This window comes from Lynx rufus, unplaced genomic scaffold (genome assembly GCF_022079265.1).
Source record: "Lynx rufus isolate CCGP_SWC_20201006 ecotype Redwood Valley unplaced genomic scaffold, mLynRuf1.p SCAF_12, whole genome shotgun sequence".
Lineage (NCBI taxonomy): Eukaryota > Metazoa > Chordata > Mammalia > Carnivora > Felidae > Lynx > Lynx rufus.
This window is the reverse complement of record NW_025814826.1, coordinates 55,826,847-55,846,918: the sequence shown is the minus strand read 5'-3', so window position 1 is coordinate 55,846,918 and position 20,072 is coordinate 55,826,847. Positions and strand designations below refer to the sequence as shown.

General features: G+C 52.7%; 2 long non-coding RNA genes across 3 annotated transcripts in view; one reads left to right on the top strand and one right to left on the bottom strand.

Annotated features, from left to right (window-relative positions):
* The window catches only part of LOC124507806 (uncharacterized), a 277,191-nt gene that overhangs the window by 49,532 nt on the left and 207,587 nt on the right, over nt 1–20,072 (bottom strand). The gene's annotated exons all lie outside the window — the stretch shown is intronic.
* Nucleotides 12,756–15,618, top strand: LOC124507807 (uncharacterized). 2 transcript variants are annotated; one of them, XR_006961131.1, is made up of 3 exons: nt 12,756–13,113; nt 14,231–14,366; nt 15,182–15,618. It is a non-coding gene; the product is annotated as an uncharacterized LOC124507807 (long non-coding RNA). The 2 variants fall into 2 exon arrangements; XR_006961130.1 differs by having other exon boundaries at nt 12,767–13,113; nt 14,231–14,318.

Below are 20,072 nucleotides of genomic sequence, written 5' to 3'. Positions count from 1 at the left end.
CCCTTTTGGTGTTAACGAGGCTCCCTATTGAGACATAGTTAATCACATCAATTAAAAGCCTTTCACATTTGGCCTTGCCTGCCAGGCACAGGCCCTCTGTCCAGGGGAAGGTGGGTAAGATAAGTCATGTCCAGAGATAACTTATATTCTTTCCTTTCTCCCCCCTCCACTGAGGCTTTTTTCATTTGTATGTTTGTTTGTTTTTTAATTCAAGCTTAATCAGCACACAGTGAAATGTCTTTAATGAACACTCTGATGAATTCTGACAAATGCATATACCAAAAACACTAAACCTCCAAAACATAAAACATTTCCCTCACCCAAAAGTTTTCCTGTGCCTTTTCTTTTTTTTTTCTTTTAATGTTTATTTATTTATTTGAGAGAGAGAGAGAGAATGGTGAGGAGCAGAACGAGAGGGTGAGAGAGAGAATCCCAAGCAGACTCCACACTGCCAGTGCACAGCCCAACGCAGGGCTCGATCTCATGAGCCTTAAGATCATGACCTGAGCCGAGATCAAGAGTTGGGATGCTTTACCGACTGAGCCACCCTGGCGCCCCTCTCTGTGCCTTTTCTAATTGTCTCTGCCCTCCTCCCAGAGGAAACCACTGTACTAATTTCTAGCACTATTCATTAATTTCTTGTTCTCAAAGTTACAGAAAGTGGAATCCTGTGAAGACAGGCATCAATGATGAGCAAGAATGCCCAGTTCCTAGCAGGAATGAAAACCAGCGTAGGCCCTTTGGAGAACAGTCTGGAAGTTCCTCGAAAGGTTACATACAGAGTTACCACATGACCCAGCAATTCCACTCCTGGGAATATAGACACAAGGAAATGCAAACACACATCCACTCAAGACCCTGCACATGAACCTTCAGAGAAGCAGTCATCATTCGTAATGGTCCCAAACCGGAAACAACCCAATATCTATCCACTGATGCCAGAACAAATGAAATGCTGTTCATGCATACAATGGAATGTCACTAAGGCACAGAAGAGAATGAAGTACAGACACATGCTGAAAGTGGATGAACCTTGAAAACATCACACTAAGTGAGAGAAGCCAGTCACAGAAGACCACATATTGTATGATTCCATTTGTGTGACACGTCCAGAATAGGCAAATCCATAGCAACAGAAATACTAGGTTGCTCAGGACTTGGGGGTGCAGGGGAAGGCGGGTAGGGAGGTGAGAGCGAAATGGGGACACATCTTCTCTCTGAGGCGGTGAAAATATTCCAAGATTGTATGATATCTAAATTGTATGCTACGTGAACGATATCTCAGCAAAACCGTTGCAAGAAAGCAAACATTCAGAATCAACCAAAGTGGAGCCATGGAAAAGACAGCAGTTTTCCCGTGGGGGGGATTTTAACAGAAGAAGCGTTTGACACTGTAGCCCAAGAACCTGGTGCCACCTGGGGAGCGTAACAACGGCCCAGGAAGGTCTCCTTCCCGTGAGAATGTCCATGGCTTTCCTGATTTTCCCAGGGGTCCTGCCCTACCTCCAGAGTCTAAACTCTGAAGAATCCAAGACCTATTGACCAGATCCATTCATTCATTCCGACATTTATGAGGTCTGTGTTTAGTAGAAAGCACGTAGCCATATCTAGTCTTGTCTTGTCATATTATCTCTCTGCTCTAAAGTGACTGCATTTTTAGGGGCATATTGAATACCTCTGTATGTTTGGTCCTGTGTTTAGCAGGTGACACTAGGAGACTGGGAAGGCGGGGTGGGGGGTGGTGGGCGGTGAAGAGCCCATTATGAGAGAAAGGTCAAAACAAAACTCTGAGGTCCAATGGAAGTGGTTCCCACTCCTGACCTCCTGCCTTCACCTCTCCCTCCCCCATGTCCCTCACCTTCAAAGACCAATAACCTGCCCTATGGTGGAAACATTAAAAGCCCCAGCTCTGGGAACCAAACCCCCACTCTACCACCTACAAGCTGGGTGTGACTGCAAGCAATTTTTTTCTTAAATGTTTATTTATTTTGAGAGTGAGAGAGAGAGAGAGAGAGAGAGAAGAGAGAGAGAGGGAGACATGGGGAGAGGCAGAGAGAAAGAGGGAGAGAGAGAATCCTAAGCAGGCTCCGTGCAAACAGCGCAGAGCCTGACGCGGGGCTTGATCCCACGAACCGTGAGATCATGGCATGAGCCGAGATCAAAAGTCGAATGCTTAACCGACGGAGCCACCCGGGGACCCGGCTTCCAGCAGTTTCTTAACCTCACTTCCCCACATGTGCAGTGAAGATGTTGGCAGTTAACAGCCTGCCCTACGCGGGATTAGATGGGTTCATATGAGACCCAGCAAACTAAAGGGCCACCAGATAGTGAGTACTTTGGGGGCACTGTGGGCCACGCCATATCTCTGTGCTGGCTACTCATGTTCACCATCAGATGTCAAAGGCACCGGAGACAATAAATACGTAAAAGGGAGAACATGCTGTGCTCCGATACAACTTTACTTAAGGACAATGAAATCTGATCTCATGTAATTTTCACGTGTCAGAAAATAGGATACTTCCTTTGATTATTTTTCTCAACCCTTTAGAACCGGAAGAGCCAATCTCAGCTCGTGGGCTACACAAAAATGGATGGTGGGCCAGATGGGGCCCGTGGGCTGCAGTCTGCCACCTCCAGAGGTAAAGCACTTAGAACAGTGCCTGGCTCAGGGGCACCTGGTGGCTCAGTCGGTTAAGAACAGTGCCTGGCACACAGGAAGCACTCACCACCCACGAACCGCACCCCAAGCAACAAGAAGCTGGGCGTTGGCCGCCTGTCACATCTGTGCTGTGCCCTCTAGGTACCGTATCTCACGGAAGTCTCACCTTGACCGTGTGAGGCAGGTAACACGAGAAGTCAGGTAAGAAAGCAAAGCCTTAAGTGAGCAAAGGGGCAAATCCAGGTCTTTCGGTCGTGAGCTCTCGCTTCTGACCATTAGAAAACACCGCGCTGGCCGCCAGGGCATGCCAGGGAGCCAGACCCACTCAGGCTCGGCTCCAAACACCACAAATCATGATTGAATTAACGGGAGACGTTTGTTACAGAAAGCGAGGGCCGGAAGGGGGACGACAATATCAGCCCGCGGTGAGGAAGGTCCTCTGATGCAGGGACACGCAGGCTGGGAACAGTAACCGCGCGTCTGGTGTTACGCCAAGTGTCAGAGAGAAGAGGCCGGAAAAGGCACGTCCACCCTGCTTCCCTGCGGCGGTGGGCTCAGAGACGTGGCGGTGTCCCAGAGGGAGAAGCCGGGCCAAGCCTCCCGAAGGGCACGCAGGGGCCTAAATGGCCTCTTGCACTTTACGGGAATACATCGTCATAAAATAGGAAAATCTAGTCGCGAAGATTTAACTACGAGGGTATTCACGGAAGCACCGCTTGTCACGGGACAAGAGCGGAATTCCTAAGTGCCCCAGACACCCAAGAAGAATTGGAGGGCCCCTGCCACCGCTGTCTGAACAACGGCGAGGCTGCGTGTCCCAGCAGTCGGATGGAGCGAAGGAGCAGGAGTGTGCGTGCAGACGGGGAAGGATATTCATCATGTACTTAGTAACACCGCTACGGGCAAACAAACGCGTGCGCTAAGGTGCTGTTACATGTGCGTGCATATGCATATGCATATACACCCGCCCTGCTAATTAGTCACCTCTGAATGATAACAGCAGCCTTTTTAGCTTCTTCCTTTTGCGTGTGTGGATTTGGAGAGGTTTCTGGAATAGACACGCGGTGCTTTGTAAGAAGAAACAAAGTCCAGCCGGCGGCCCGGCAGGAGTTCGGTGCTCCCCGAGCGGCTCGTCGGTAACGGGACATGCGACGCGTCCCTTCATCCAGAGCCTCCTTAGGGAGTGTCTGCCACAGGCAAGGGACTGGGATACGCGCTGAAGAATGGGGGCAGACGAGGCAGACGGTGTCGTGGGGAGGCCGGTCAGGTAAACACATCGGTGCACTCAGGGCTCAGATGTCCCGCAGTATTTGCAGAGGGACCGCCAGATCATGGGAGGGAGGAGAGGTCTTTTCCCATAACCTGAATGCGGCCTCAATTTGCTTCGTGGCCTCTCAGCTAACGAGCTACTGGACAGAGGAAGGTCCTGGTAGCCATGAGCAGGCTGGTGTTCAGACTCTGGCCTTTATCTTTCTCGTCGGGGAGGCCGACATCCTGTCCGGGCAGCTGTGTGGATCGGCGGAGGTTCGGGAAGCCTTCTGCGGTGGCAAAGCCCTGCACACACAGTGGGCACCGTTTAATGCCAAGATCTGAACTCCTTTCTACAAGGACTGACAACCTGGGATTTAAGTCATGATGGATGCCAAAGTGCGGGGAAGAAAACATGTTTACAAACTGAAAGTCTCAACAGAGGAGGGCAGTGAGTAGCAGCGGGATTCCCCGTCACCGCACCCTGGCCGGGCTCACGTCATATGTGCCTTCCAACTTGGCCAGCTCCTGACTTTCTGGGACATGTTTGTAACCCCAAGGACAGTCGGCACATTTTAAATTGGGGGAAAAAAATTTTCTCTGCAAGATTTTGTGCACATACAAAGAGAAGTATTTAGGACCTACGGCCTTGAAAAGAAATCCTTCATATCTCACCTCCAGTATGGTGAAGAGAAAAAAAAGGCTTTCCAGTTAGGTGGACAAGGGTTTAAATGCTGGTGCCTTTGGTAAATTGCTGATTATCTCTTAGCTTCAGGATAATAATATCTTCCCTGCAGGGTAATAATTAGAGCGATACATGTGCATAGCATAGATGATCAATAAATGATAGCTGGGTTTCTTCCCCCCTAGTGGGAAGGCTCAGGGAACAAAGTGGTGGGGTCACTCTGCCCAGAAGCTGTACCCTGGGGGAAATCAGCTCATTATGAAAGGGAGGGAGAGAGGCCCAGGTGGTCGGGCCACCCAGAGCTAAGCCTGACCTCAGCTCAGCCTGCAAAAGGTGAGCCAAGGATACTAGGTCTTTCTCAGTGATGTGGGCAAGTGAATTAAACCGAAGTTCCAAATACGAAACCAGGCCTGTGCGTGGACCCCTCTGAGATCCCGACCGGGGGAGCAGAAGATGTGGGTGTTTTGGGGGGGACGAAAAAGGAAAGGGACTTCATCAGAGACCGAAGGTGGCACCAGCGAAGGCAGCTGGGAAAGCAGCCACGGACAGAAGCAGCACAGTGTGGTCCCTGTGCAGGTCCCCCCAGAGCAACTAGTTGAGCAGGCCTGGGACGGGGCCGAGGACTGTCCGCATTCTACCAGGACCCACTGACACTGCCACTTCTCGAGGCCCGGCCCAGGGAACTGCTCCTGCAGTGAAGGTGCCAGCTGTTGGCCTGGGGAGAGCTCACTCAGTCCCAATTCCAGCTGGGGACCAACTCCCAGGTCCAATTTTAGTATTTTCTAAAAAAAAAAAAAAAAAAAAAAGCACGACCTGTGTCCCGGGCCAAGGCAAGCTGCAAACATACAAACAGGGAAACAGCTTTAGAGGCAATGTCCTAAATTTCAACCACACACGTGCATGTGCATACATTCGTATGCATAAGCACATGTGTGCACACAAATACAGACATACTTGGCTGCGCACACATATACATGCACATTCACATACACACACACACACATGCATATCTGTATACGTACACCTGCCTATACACATGTGGGCGTATTCTCACACAAGCTCTGCCTTAGTACTAATATTATCCCCACTTTCCTGATGGGGAAACAATAAGAAACTAGCCTAAGGCCACACAGCTAGTCTGTGGCAGAGGCTGGATCTGAAACAAGACAGTCTGGCTCCAGAGTCCCTGCTGGTACTCACTAGATTAGGACAGATAACCCAAGAGGTTAAACGGTAGAGGCTGAGAGTCATACACTCTAAAAGCAACTTAGGCCCTGGGGTTGGCTGCGTCCGGTGAGGCTTGCCAAGAATTCCTCCCGTTTCTGTACACGCATGTTGTTTTTGCCCTCCAAAGTGAGAGTCCGTTTCTCCTGCCCCTGAATCTTGGCTGACCTGTGACCGCTTGACCAGCAGAATGTGATGGAAGTGATGTCGTCTCAGTTCTGAGCCTTGCCCTAGGGAGGCCGGGCAGGTTTTACACCAGGCACTTGGGGGGTCCAGCCGCCACACTGGAAAAGAAGGTCCGGCTGGACTATGACGACAAGGTCTCAGAGTAACCGAGAGGCCTCAGCCGCTGCCCCAGTCATCCCGGCTGAGGCCCCACGTAAAGCCTTCTGGCCACGCGGCCTCGCAGGGCTCCCCCTGTGAACGCAGCCACACTGACTCCAAGTGGAACAGAAGAACCACCCTGCAGGGCTCGAGCACCCCACAAGACCGCGAAAAATAAACAGTCCTGGTGTTAAACCCCTAAGTTCTTGGGTGATTTGTCGGACAGCCAGTAGACTGATTCGTGCACCTACGTGGCTTTTGCAGACAGTATACATCTCACGATAAACAGCGTTATTTGCTGAGCGCTGTTTGTCGGGCCGCACGTGAAGTGCTTTACAGTTACTGTCCTGTTTAGTCTTCATTGCCACCCACGTGGCAGATATTAATATTATTTCCATTTTACCCACAACGACAGTGAGGCCCAATGAGGTCAATTAATAATTTTCTCTACGCAGTGGCAGTTCCTGGATGTGGCCCTAAATCTGGCTTGTTTTAACTGCACAGACTACTCCGATCTCTCCAGAGAAAAGAACCAGGGGCCTGTGTGTGTATGCATATTTATACGTAGACACCATGGCCTAAAGTAACCATCACGCTGCATTTCCCGCACCGCGTGCCCCTCAGCCCTGCAAACCTGGACCCACATTCCTGGCCCCCAGTCATGATTTACCATCATGGGTCACGCAATCAGCAATATGAACGAGGCCTGTAGCCAGAGCCTGTCACGTGAAACCGTGGGATGCCTAAAGTACGTGGTGAGAGGCTACTGGCCATGTTGAAGCCACTGAGGGATTAGCTTAGGGTAGAAGGTCAACTGGCAGGGCTGAAACAGATCGGGGTGCTTCAGGTAACAGGTGTCAGGAACAAAGATGGCGACACGGGATGCCGAAGGAAAAGGAGGGCGGAAACTGAGGTTGGTTCCAGGACCTGGTTTTACTCCCCAGCAGCTGTGTGACCTTGGATCATACGTCACCTCTCTGGGCCTCATGTCCCCAAGCAAGTTTGGTGATGTCCAAAGAACCGTCAAGTTCTTCCCATGATTCTCTGTAGCTTCATCTCCAGCAAAGATCATTACACAGCATCTCCTTTCAACTGTGGGGAAAGCCCTGTGAACTCCACTTGGCCACCATGAAGAAACTGTAGGACAGAACGCGTCACTTGCTTTCTGGTGGTGACACAGTAAGTCACTGATGGAACCTCCAAATCCCAAGAACCCTCAAACCTGGGCTCCTCTCCTAGTACCACACTGTTCCCATTCCGTTCTCACACACTGAATTCTAGCTCCCCTTCTGTGGGAACTCACACCCAACCAACACCTCTGAATGCATCCTGCAGCCAGCTGCAGCCCCTCCATTAACACAGAAGTCTGGCGAGAGGTTATCACTGTCAATGGGTTTTGTTTCCTCTACCTCCTTAGAGTTGGTATCAGGCAGGCCAGGAAGTTTCTTTTTCCCTGCAGTCCATTTATGTGGGAAGAGGAGAAGGACCTGTCAAGTGCAAGGAAAGAATCAGCTGGGCACGTGGAGATATGGGCTGGCCCCGGCCTGGCCTCCCCCAGCCCTCCTGGTCACTCCGCCAGTCCCGTGCTGACTGACAGGGAGGACCACGGGGGACTTGCCATGATCATTAATCAGGAGCATTATCAGCATCTTGAAGAACCTCTGGTCTGCTCCAAAGCCAGTTAGGAAACTGACCTTGTCCCCTTCCTGTCTCATAAGCTTCCAGTCCATCCAGGACCAAGAGATGGAATATTTCCCCATGTCCAGCACAACAAAGCCCGTCTGAGAAGCCCACGTAGATGCCAGATGGGACCACCTCTCATCTCATCTCGCGAATGGGAATGCTAAGGCTGGAAGTCATGCCAATGGGTACAAAGTACCCGGTGCACGTGAAGCCCCGCTCTAAGTGCCCAGTGTGCTGTGGTCTGCAGGGTAACGGCCACCTGCGGACGCCCACACCCCAATCCCTGAATCCTGTGACTAGTTAGGTTGCGTGGCAAAGGCAGATTTAAGTGGCAGAGGAGAAGAAAGTTAATGTGCTGACGTTAAAAGCGAAAGATTATCCTGTGTGATTTCTGTGGGTCCGATATAATCAGAAGCATCCAAAATGGGAAGAGTCAGTCAGAGGAAAAGGTGACCATGGAAGGAAGGCGTGGAGAGGCGTTATGTCGCTGGCTTTGCAGACAGAGGAAGGGGCCACTAGCCGAGGAACGCAAGGGGCTTCTAGAGGCTGGGGATGACAAGAAAACACTTCTCCCCTAGAGCCACCAGAAGGAACCAGCCCTGTGTTCCTTGATTTTAGCGTAGTGAGACCCACGTTGTACCTCTAACCTATGGAATTGTAAGATAATACAGCTTTCGGACACTGAGTGGGTGGCAATTTGTCACAGCAGCGATAGAAATCTAATACATGAATGGACCCACTCAGTTAAAGTTCCTACCATAAACTCTACGAGGCGATGTAGCAGTCTACTATGGCTCCAAGGATGCTATGTAACAAAACATCCCAGCCCAAGGCAAACAACAACAAGCGTCTGTTTCTCACTCGCATGCCTGCCAGTCAGCTCGGGCTCCGGCTGGTACCGGGGGGGGCTTGTCTGAGCTCAGCTCCACTCGAGGCATGAGTTTAGGATCCGCTCCACGTCTCTCATCCTCTGTGGACTGGAGGCCATCAGAGGCCTGCTGCCACGATGAAACGTACGTGAGAAAGGAAGCCCAACCTTGTCCAGTTTCCATCTTCTGCTCCAGTCATGCTGCTAACACCCCACGGGCCAAAACAAGTCGCGAGGCCAAGATGGAAGCCGTGGCGGGGAGGAGTGCGTTTGCCCACCTGGAGGCTGTGGCCAAGGTGTAGTCGTGTTAATTCGATTACGGGGGAGTGAAGAACTGGAGCCCATAGTTCAGTCCACCACAGGTGGATGCTATGTCAGCGTTCCATTTTGCAGATGAGGAAACCAAGGCACAAGAGTTCTTACGAAACTCATCCAGGATCACCATCCTAGTAAATAATGGAGCGAGGATCAGAATCCAGTCTGGCTTCAGGAGGCTGGTCAAGGTACACCTACTAAATGGAGAAGCTAGGGCCCCACGGCTCTGCATGTCACAGTTTCTGGGGCAGAAGGAGCGGCATCCAGGGGCTGTAGTGATCTCCAGAAGTAAGAGGAAGGCGCTGGGAGGGGTCACGGGTGAAAACTGCAGCCAGGCCCTGCTGTCAGGTCCAGGCCTGGGGCCGGAGCACCTTCCAGAGATGAGAAGCATCCAGGCTGAGTCAGATGCCTATGGCGGTTGGTTACAGGACCAAGTGTCCTTCTCCCCCTGCCGTGGGGGGGGGGGGGGGGGGGGTGGGGGGGGGCGCTCGGATCTGATGCCAGGTGGGCAAGTCTCCAAGAAGTCAGCATGTGGGTTCCTTTGAAAGACCAGAGTGAGGTAACGGGGCGGTGAGAGAAGCAGAAAGAAAGCGACACCCACATAATGTGGAAGGACGGGAAGCAGAGTGTAAGGCAGGGCTGCTCACGAGCCCTGGAGAGAGGATCAGGAAGGAGGGAGGATTAGGAGAGAGGAAAAGAACAAAACAACGCTCAGAACTAAGTATTAGGGAGAAGTTTTATTTGAAGGCACTGAGCAGGGATTTCCTGGAAAGGGTCAGAAAGTCAAACCGACGATTCTGGGCATCTGTTTAGAAAGGCCACAGGGTCACGGTGGCGGCCCCTCACCGTCCCGTCCAGAGACTCAGGATGCTCTTAGGGGCCCTTCCGTCTTGTGGCATGGGCAGAGGGTCACCCGAAGCCCCCCCACACTTGACCCTGCAACTGGAAGTCAGCAAAATCGCCACTTCATGGCAAGGGCATGCCAAGGATGTGAGAACACGTGGGGGCCACCCTCCATATCCTACAAGAACTGTGTCTGTCCCTTGTCCTTGTCACCTGGCCCAGGCCATCCCCTGCTGGGGGGATCTCCTCCCTCCCAGCTTGAAAGCTACTTTCACCTGAAAGACAGTGCATGTGAGGCCCTGTCCCCAGAGACGAGAAGCCCCCCAAGAGGGCAAGGGCAGAGGATACTTTGTGGGTACACACTATGAGCCCTCAGCCCACCTCCCAGACGCTCCTGTGCCCCGTGCAAGCACCACTCCCCTCTGAGCTCAGAACATCACGGCTCAGTAGAGGCTTTCTACAATCACCGCTTAGTGAATACAGAGGGACCCTGATTGCATTCCAGGTCCCTTCCTCTTTACCATGCTGCCAGTCCTGGATCCAGCACAGACACCACAGTGAGGACCTCCCCAAGACATGGGACAAGTGGCCCTTTGATTGATGTACCAACCATTCCCTGAGCATCCCTTCTGGGGAAGCACTAGTAAGGCCCTGCCCGGAGGGGTTAAGAGTATGGACCCCTGGAGCACAGTGTGGTTTTGGATTCTGGTTTGACCATCTACTAGATGGGACACTGGGTCACAGGACTTAACCTCTCTGTGCCTCAGTTTCCTCATTTGTAACATGAAGGCAAGAAGAGCATCTACACCCAAGAGGGTCTTAGGAGGCTTATATGGTTGGGTCAGCTTCAAACTTAGAACAGTGCCTGGCACGTGGTCAGTGGGGTCAAAGCACTGGCTTTTATTATTCTTACTGCAGTAGGCGAAATTGACCTCATCTTTGCCCCTTCAGGATCTCAGTCTCATGAAAGCAGATGTGAAACAAACACAGATAAATGTAACAGGACAGATCATGCCAGGAAGGAAAAGCAGAGAGCAGTGGGAGGAAACAACCGGAGAAGCGGAGGGCAAGAAGACACTCACTATGCAAAAAATAGAGGGAATGAGCATTCCAAGCAGGGAAATGGCATGTGCAAAGGACCTGAGGTGGGTGAGAATGGGGTGTATCACTCAGCAGAGGTCAGTGTGGCTAAAGAATAGTGAGTGAGGAGAGACATATGGGCCAATTCATGCAGAGCCCAATGGGGGATTTTGGGTTTTATCCCAAGAACAGAAATGGGAAGGCCCTGGTATGTTTGGCGGGACAGACACAATTTGATTCACATTTTGGAAAGATTGTGCTGGCTGCTGAGCGGAGACAGGACTGCAGGGGGACAAGGATGAATCCAGGGAGCCCAATTTGGAAGCTCTTGCCATGAGCTACGGGGAAGATGAGGATGATTTTGGTTAAGAGTGTTGGCGGTGGAGGAAAAATAAATTCAGCTCCAGGCCCAGATGTTAGAGGCTCACAGGGAAAGAAACCACAAGCCAGCCAGGATGGTCGGCTGGCCGGCTCTCACCCGCTGCCTTGGCTGGGGACGAGCTGGCCTGGCAGGAGTACTCAAGGTACCTTCATGATCGGCCAAGCTGGAACATTCTAGAACACCTCTCTTAGAGGATTTACCTAACAAGGGCTATGCAGGCCCACGATGAGAGGTGCTGCTAACCTGGGAGCTGACCCTCTCGGTGCGAAGGGATGTCATGGCGGGAAGCACGTGCAGATTGGATACTCCACATTTTGACAAGTGGCATCTTGAGGGGGTTCCACAAGCTCTGATCTGAGGGGGTGTGAGGGGAGGCATCCTCTCCTTGGGCACAGAACTCCCCCCACGCCCCCAACCCCTCAGGTTCTGAGCTACCTATGGGGAGGGACCATGTCCCTCCGGATCTGCAGTCCACGCCTGCAACAGACTCTGGGTAGGGCAGCGTCCTCACTGGAGGATGGCCTCCAGAAGGGCGGTCTCCGTTTTGTGCCTCCTTCCAACTCCGTGCCAAGCACAGACCTGCTACACGATGTGCACTCAATCAAACGGGGTCCAATGAAGGAATAAGTGACTGTCCTCCATTCCCCTGGAGCAAACTGCTCAATCACCAAATCAATGGCCAAGCCGAGGACCAGGCATGGTAGCGGTGCCCTAAAGGAATCTGCATCATGCTGGGAAGACAGACGCAGGCATGAAGAGACAAGGTCTAGTCCAGCTGTCCAGACATGAGGCGCTCAGATGGAGTCTTTCCAACGAGGAAGATGACCCCCAGGCAGAAGAGCCCAGCGGGAAAGCAAATGGTGGAACAGAATTCGAGCATGGGCAGGGTTTGGATAATCCGAGGGTCGGTTAGAGAGAGGGGACCCCCTCACTCACTGAACGCCTGTCATTGGCCAAGCCCCAGTAAGAGCCTTCTTCTCAGAAGAACCTCCGTGCTGGAGCTCCCAGTCCCAGTCCCAGCTGAGGACACTGGGGTTCGGACCAGCGAAGTGACCTGCCCGCTGTCAAAGAGCCAGCAGCTGGCGGAGCTGGGGAAGAACCAAGCCCTGTCTGTGGTCCCCTCAAGACAAATGACAGGATCAGGTACACAAGTCAAAGAAAGACAATGGTCAGTTCCAAAGGCAAGAGATGAACCCTGCAAGCAAGGTGTCATCACAGAGGTGACCGGGATGGGATCACAGGGTGGGGTGACGTGGAGGTGGGCTTTAGCGGAGGCTGGGAGAGGGACAGGGTCAGAGCTGGGCTTTCAGAACTTGGACCTGGCTGTCGGGAGGCGAGGTTGAAGGCTCGGCCCCGCCCCACAAGGGGGCGGGACCGAGAGACGGAAGGAAGCAGGACATGGAGGGAACGGGAAGGAAGCAGAGGCAGGACTGCTGGCTGGGAAGGGTCCAGGGGGAGGGAGAAACCACTTCTCCTTCCCTTTCCGATGCCAGCAAGATTATGACTGCAGAGCGGGGCTGCACAGGGCAGAACTTCCCAAAAATCAGGAGGAGCACGTATCCCCAACAGAGGTTGCAGTCCCCAAATCATGCGGTCACCTCCCACCTCCTCTGCCCACACTGGAGCTTCGTCTGCAGTGAGCTCTGGCCTCGGGCCCTTGGGGACCCAGCAGTGCCCCTTCCTCCAGATATCAGGGCAAAAGAGAGGCAGAGAAACCGGAGAGATCCAAAGACAAGTGGCAAGCGACAGCAAGAGATGCGGCGTCACCCTGTGCTATGGATGAAGAAACCAAGGCGCAAGAGGTAAACAACCTAATATCACACAATGGGTACCCGCCAGATTCAGGAATGAGACGCAGGGCAGGGCCTTCTGTGTAGACCTGTCTGTATCAACCAGGGACCCAGCAGGAGGAAGCCAACGAGGACCCTGACCTCACCCCCTTCCTGCCCACCCACCTCACCTCCCAAACAGAAGCCAGAGGGCCCAGGGGCCCCGTGGGGCATCCGTCCTATTGCACCTACACAGGACAGCCTCCTTGTCACAGAACAGGGCAGAGTACAGGGGGCATCTGGAGGGGGGCAAGGAGGTGACCCGGTACCTCGCCACTCCCCCAGCCAAGACCGTGGAGGGTACTAGAGCCTCAACAGCCTCCACTCTGCAGAACCAGGGGGCAGAGGCCCCCCGCCCAGGCTCTGCAGCGGGAGGCCACCTGGCTCTCCCCCCACACGCGCCAGCCACCCCCAAGGGATCTAGCATCTTCACATCCCCTCTTTCCTTCCTCATTCACACCCCCTGCCCGGCCCTGCCTCTATCATCTGCAAACATCTCAAAGGCCGGCAGGCTGTTGGGAGTGGCCAGTTGTCATGTGGAAGGGACGGGGGGGGGGGGGGGGGGGGGGGGCAACCTACGCCCAGTGCAGCGCGAGATGCCCACTCCGCGCCCTGGCCCGCCCCCCACCCTGCCGGCCCAGCCCTGAACATCGAGGCCTGGCTGCCGGTAAAAAGAAAGGGCTCCTATCTCTGATTCCTCAGGGCCTCTGATAAGAAATGTCATCCCTCGCTGGGTAATATTACCCGCCCGATAAGAATCTCTATCAAGCTCAAACATATGGCTGGCTACAGAACACAGAGCCCAGCAGAGCAGGATAATTTATTTGCTTGAGCTGAAAGCCCTGGGCGGCCGAGAGAAGTGCACTGAATATAAGAGGAAGAGGCAAACTCGAACCTCTCTGACTTGCCGTGGGGATTTTCCCCGGGGAAGGCGGGGGCACCTGAGGACATCAGGGGGCCCTCCTCACTTTCTTCCCTACACGATAAGCACTTTGCCCGAGTCCTCCCTCAGAGGACACTTTCACTTAGGGCTACCATGGTCAATCCTCATCACGACCTCCAGAGAGGCCTTTTTCGCTTCCTTTCACAGCTCAGGAGACGGAGATTCGGCAAGGTTAAGGAACATGGCCAAGGTCACACAGGCGGCCACGCCGGAGCTCAGACTCGGATGCCATCAGGTCTGCATCTGGGTCGCCCGGCTCCTACGTCCTACATTCATCAGTCAGGTCAGGCGTGCCCAACTTCGCTGCGCACACGATCGTCTCCAAGGTCCCCCTGAAGCCTCTCCTCAACTCTTGCGTCTCGGCAGCCTGGGGGAAAACCAGGCTTGCCGAGCATAGAGATTCAAGGGAGAGAGGAAGGGAGGCCAGGCCAGTGCGCAGGAGAGGGAGAGGGGATGTCGGGGGCTTGCACCTCATGTGTCGGAAGCACGGTGGGTAGAAGGAAGTTGGGGAAAGAAAACGCACCCCCTCTGTACACCCCTTCGTGTACTCACCGATGGAAAGCTACTATGCCCGGCCCTGGGACTGGCCCAGGCAACAGAGCCAGCCCTGCCCTCATGGAGCAGACTGTCCCCTGAGACTTACAGGTCAGTATAGAGGCAGGATCGACAGGATGTGTTGAGTGTGGACGCCTGAAGTATAGGTGACTGACAGGGAAAGGTGGCAGTTAGAACAGCTCTTTGCAGGCTCTACACCGTTCTCTGCCCTCGTTTCTTACTCAACGTTAAGGCTGACATTGCTTTTTTTTTTTTTTTTGGATGTTTATTTATTTTTGAGAGAGACAGAGACAGAATGCGAGAGGGTGGGGCAGAGAGAGAGGGAGGCACAGAATCCAAAGCAGGCTCCAGGCTCCGAGCTGCAGCCCAGAGCCCAACGCGGGGCTCGAACTCGCAAGCTGCGAGATCATGACCTGAGCTGAAGTCAGACGCTCAACCGACTGAGCCACCCAGGCGCCCCAGGCTGACATTGCTTTACGAAGGTTAATATGGCTTCAAGATTGTTCCACATTACATAAAGCCACTATTTCTTTTTTTTAACAGCCATGTGTTATGCCATTTCGTGGATGCATTGTGATTTCAGCAGCCAATCTGGAACTGGGGTGTTCTCAGATCATGTCTCATTAAAGACACACGAATAGGTGGAACACAGAGGATTTGGTGTGTCGGGCGGTGAAATGACTGCATATGTGACCACGATGGTGGATACATGTCACACATTTGTTGGAGAAGATAGAACGCCAAGAGTGAATCCTAACGTACACTATGCACTCTGGGTGATAATGACGTGTCTGTACAGATTTGTCAGCTGTAACAAGTGTCTCACTCTGGTGCGGGATGCTGACAGTGTGGACATGGGGACAGGGAGTGTATGAGAACTGTCTGTATTTCCCACTCAAGTTTTCCGTGACCCTAAAACTGTCTGAAAAATTAAGTTTTTTGTTAATAAAAATCAATCGATCACGCAAGTGTAAATTTAACCCTGGCTCCGTTCTATTCCATTTTCTGTTGACTATATTTTCTCCTGAGTTTGGGTCATACTCTCCTGTTTCTTTACAATATGCAGTAATCTGATTAAAAATTAGGCACTGGATGTCAATAAATAAACAGTGTCTCATCATTTGACAAGCTGGTGGCTCCATGTGTGCCTGCCTCCCTCAGACCTTGGTGGGGCTCTGGTAAAAGAACCTTACTACTCTTTGGTGAGCAACTCCTGCCGTTCCCACAAAAGCACATGAAGAAACGAACATATTTCACTTCTGGTCACCAAAAATCCACTCCTCCTGCCCCTTCTTCCTCTGGCCCATGGTAGCTTAGTTCTGGAAGCAAGCTGAACACTAAGCAAGACACCAACCTCTCTTCATTCAGGCCATTCCCAGAGCTGGTCAAATTCTTCTGGGCCCTGAGATGTTTAAGAATGCAGATAGCCCAAGGCTGGCGAGAGGCAGATCTCCACAGGAGCTCGGGACTCTGCCAAAATCATAGCCTGACCTAGGAAAACACAGTAAATATCAATTATGCAATTTGGAGCCCGAGGCACCTTGAAGAAAAGCATCCATTACAAACAGAAAATCCTCTGATAGTCAGAAGATAAAGAACACATATCTCCCTGGCTGAAATGAGGTAGAACCCAAGGTAAAGGAGGTTATCCTACCTGGGAGAGGTTGGCATCCACTGGAGGGTCCTGAGAGAAAGGCTGTGACCCATGTGGTCACAGTTGGAGGGACCAAGAGCTTTGGGAACAAAGGGGAAGGCGGCACTAACTCTTGCTGCACGAGTTAGAAAGAGGATATTTGAGCTAGGTATTAAAGAGTCAGGGGGTTACCAGGCAGAGAAAGGAGAGAGGACTTTCAGATGTCTTAACATCATGTGTGACATGGAGTGAGAAAGAGTGGCCTGCCAGTGGTCAGGCTGTAAAGACAGCCCTCCTATGCTGGGCCGATGGTGTGGCTTTCCTCTACAGAAGCCATGGGGAGTCACAGAGGCTCTTGAGAAGCAGAGTGACAGATTACCTCTAGCCCTGTCATCACCATGAAGGGACTCTTGGCCACATGGGACCGATATACCACAGTTCCCAGATCATTCTGCAAAGCAACTGACATGGTGGTTAAACAGTAGTCTCCAGAGCCAGCAATCTGCCTTGAAATCCCAGCCCTGCCCCTACCAGTTTGAGCAGGTTGCTTATCTACTTGAGTCTTCTCATCTGTGGAATGGGGGTAATATCAGCAGAGGCGTCTCAGTGCTAGTGTGTGAACTGTGGCCCAGGTAAGTTAATGTACGGAAGGTGCTCAGGCCAGTGTCTGGCACATGATAGGGGCACAGCACATGACAGCTTTGGGGGCTGTTCCCATTTCACTCATTTCTCCATTTTCCTCTTTCGGCGCTGTCTGTTCTTCTGAGACTCTGGCTCTCCTGAATCTGAGCAAAGGTGAGCAACTTGAAGATTGGCTTCAGATTTAGGAGGGCTGGAGCTATTGTCTGAAACTGCCAGCCTCTCATGAGCTTCCCAACATCCCTGAGGCAGGTGTGATCTAAGACGGTGCTTCTCGGGGTGCCTGGGTGGCTCAGTCGGTTGAGCGTCCGACTTCGGCTCAGGTCATGATCTCGCAGTCTGTGAGTTCGAGCCCCACGTCGGGCTCTGTGCTGACAGCTCGGAGCCTGGAGCCCGCTTCGGATTCTGTGTCTCCCTCTCTCTTTGCCCCTCCCCTGCTCATGCTCTCTCTCTCTCTGTGTCAAAAATAAACACACATGAAGACAGTGCTTCTCAACACCGTTGCACCACAGAACCACACCTGGGGAGATGTTACAACCTCAATGCCCGGGTCCTGTGTGGTGGGGGGACTGGGGATCCCGGCAGCAAGGTTGTTAAGCTCCTCGGGTGACTCCAACATTACACCCAGTTTGAGAACAACTGATCTGAAAGTCGAAGGGAAACACGGCAGAGGGAAAGTGCGCCACCCTCAGTTGGGTAATCTCCAAAAGGCACTTGGCTCCCTCGGTTTCTGTTTCCTCACCCACAGGGCAACGCCTGGGCGCCTTACATCTGCCCAGGGATGTCACACTGAGCTGGCAGCATTGAGATGGCCCTGGATCATTAAGACTGTGACAGAGCCGTCAAATCTCTTCTGGAAATAGGCAAGGACATCGAATACCAACAGATGCAATCACGCAGCGACATGCGGTGGGAAGAGCTGCAGTCAGGCGCGCAGAGCTGGTAATGGGTTAGGCTCTCTCGCTCACCAGCTACCGGCAATCCCATCCCTTCTGTGCTCCGCTTGCTCAGTGGAAGACCGGGGGGGGGGGGGGTAAGAACTGATTTGCTGATCAGACAAGGCGTCTGTGAAGTGCAAGCAGGAAGACACAGGTCACGCTACAAGAGTCAGGCTACTGGAAAACATTTTTATTTAACATTTTCTAGGTCCTCCCTGCAACATGGAAAGTTCCGGAGAGAGAAATGCCCCCTTCTGCAACTGGTGTGACACGGTGGGGAGGGGACAAGGAGCAGTGCCGGCCACATGAAAGCTGAACCTACCAGGGTCCAAGTGGGGATCGGCGATAGGACAGGAGGGCAGGGCGTGTCCGAGGGCGGCCCCAGGGAGACGTTAAGATAGGAAATGTTATCTGGGAACAATGGAACCACCACACCGTTGTCCTGGCCTGGATCTGACAAGCGGGGATAAGACTCCAGGAAACACGTCCCTCGACAACTGGCCAGACTGGGCCCGACACACCGGTGGCCCATTCGTTTGGTTTTGCCTCCATTCATTCATGTCGCCTGCAACAGGCATAAATTCACCACGTACCACGAACTGTGTTAGAAGGTGGGGATGCCAAGATGAATAAGGCCTGGTCTTCACCCTCGGGAGGGACAAAGACAAGGCAAACGAAGAAGTGACATTTAGGTACAGCAGCAACAAAATAGCCACCACTCACTGATGGCCAACTATGCATCAGGCGGCAGTATTTCATATTTAACCTCTCAAATCCTCCGTGTCCCGTCCAAGTATGGGCTCCTTTTTACACATAGGGAACCTGAGGCTCAGAGAAGCTGATTACTGGGCATAGATCACACAGCAGTTGAGAGGCTGGGCTCAGACCTGGACCCAGAACAGTGCTACTCCAACACTTGGGCTCTTTCCTCACGGCTCAACGCTGCAACCAGAGACTTGAAAGGCAAGGAGACAAATATCCTCTCTCGTATACCTCTTACAGGCACAGTCTCCGCATTTAGAGGAAGTGTTAAAAAACGTTAAGGAGCAAACAAGAAACAAAATGAGGCACAGCACCCAGACTATATTTATCGTTCAATAAATGCTTATGAGTCAGGATCCAAATGCTATAGCATCTGAGGAGCAGAGCAGACGTGTGAGGGGGTTGGGACCTGGCAGACCCAGGCCTGAATCTCAGCCTCAGGACTTACACCTCCCTGAACTTCATTTTCCTCATCTTAAAAATGGGAACAGTGGGGCGCCTGGGTGGCGCAGTCGGTTGAGCGTCCGACTTCAGCCAGGTCACGATCTCGCGGTCCGGGAGTTCGAGCCCCGTGTCGGGCTCTGGGCTGATGGCTCAGAGCCTGGAGCCTGTTTCCGATTCTGTGTCTCCCTCTCTCTCTGCCCCTCCCCCGTTCATGCTCTGTCTCTCTCTGTCCCAAAAATAAATAAACGTTGAAAAAAAAAAAAATTAAAAAAAAAAAAAAATGGGAACAGTAAAACCTACCGAAGGCTGACTGGGCTGAGGTCTGGATAATGGGGACAACTTCCTGCCCTCAAGACCCCTGCAGGCCCTCCTGGGGCTTGTAAAAGGGCAACCAGAAGAGCAGCTGGCATGTTCCAGAAGCTTCTGCTGAGTGTGGAAACGGGCTCCACACGAGGAAGGGGCACACTCGTGTTTAATCTGGGCACTGGGACTGCACACAGGCCTGGCCACCACCCCTCCTAGGCCGGCTTTTTCTCTTGGCAAGTTAAGACTCCAAATGCTGGGCTACAACCAAACGGGGGTCCTGGGACAGGCTCGGGGAACCGCTGCCGCCACAGGCAGCTTTTACTTAACCTTTACTGCGTCCGCGCTGTGCTGAAGGCACCAGTTAGTTTTGTTGTCTGTTTGTTTTGCCAGCAGGGAGGCATTAATGGTTTGTTTGTTGTTGTTTTTTTTAATTTATTTACTTATTTTGAGAGAGAGAGCGTGCGTGCACGCCCAAGTGGGGGAGGAGTAGAGAGAGACTGAGACAGAGAGACACGGAGAGAGACAGAACCCCAGGCAGGCTGTGCGCATTCGGCATGGAGCCCGACGTGGGGCTTGAACCCACAAACTGTGAGATCACGACCTGAGCCCAAATCAAGAGTCGGACGCTTAACCAACCGAGCCACCCAGGAAACGGGACTCTGGATCCAGATTCGCCCGCTGCTCGTAGCTGGGTGGTCTTAAGCGAGTTACT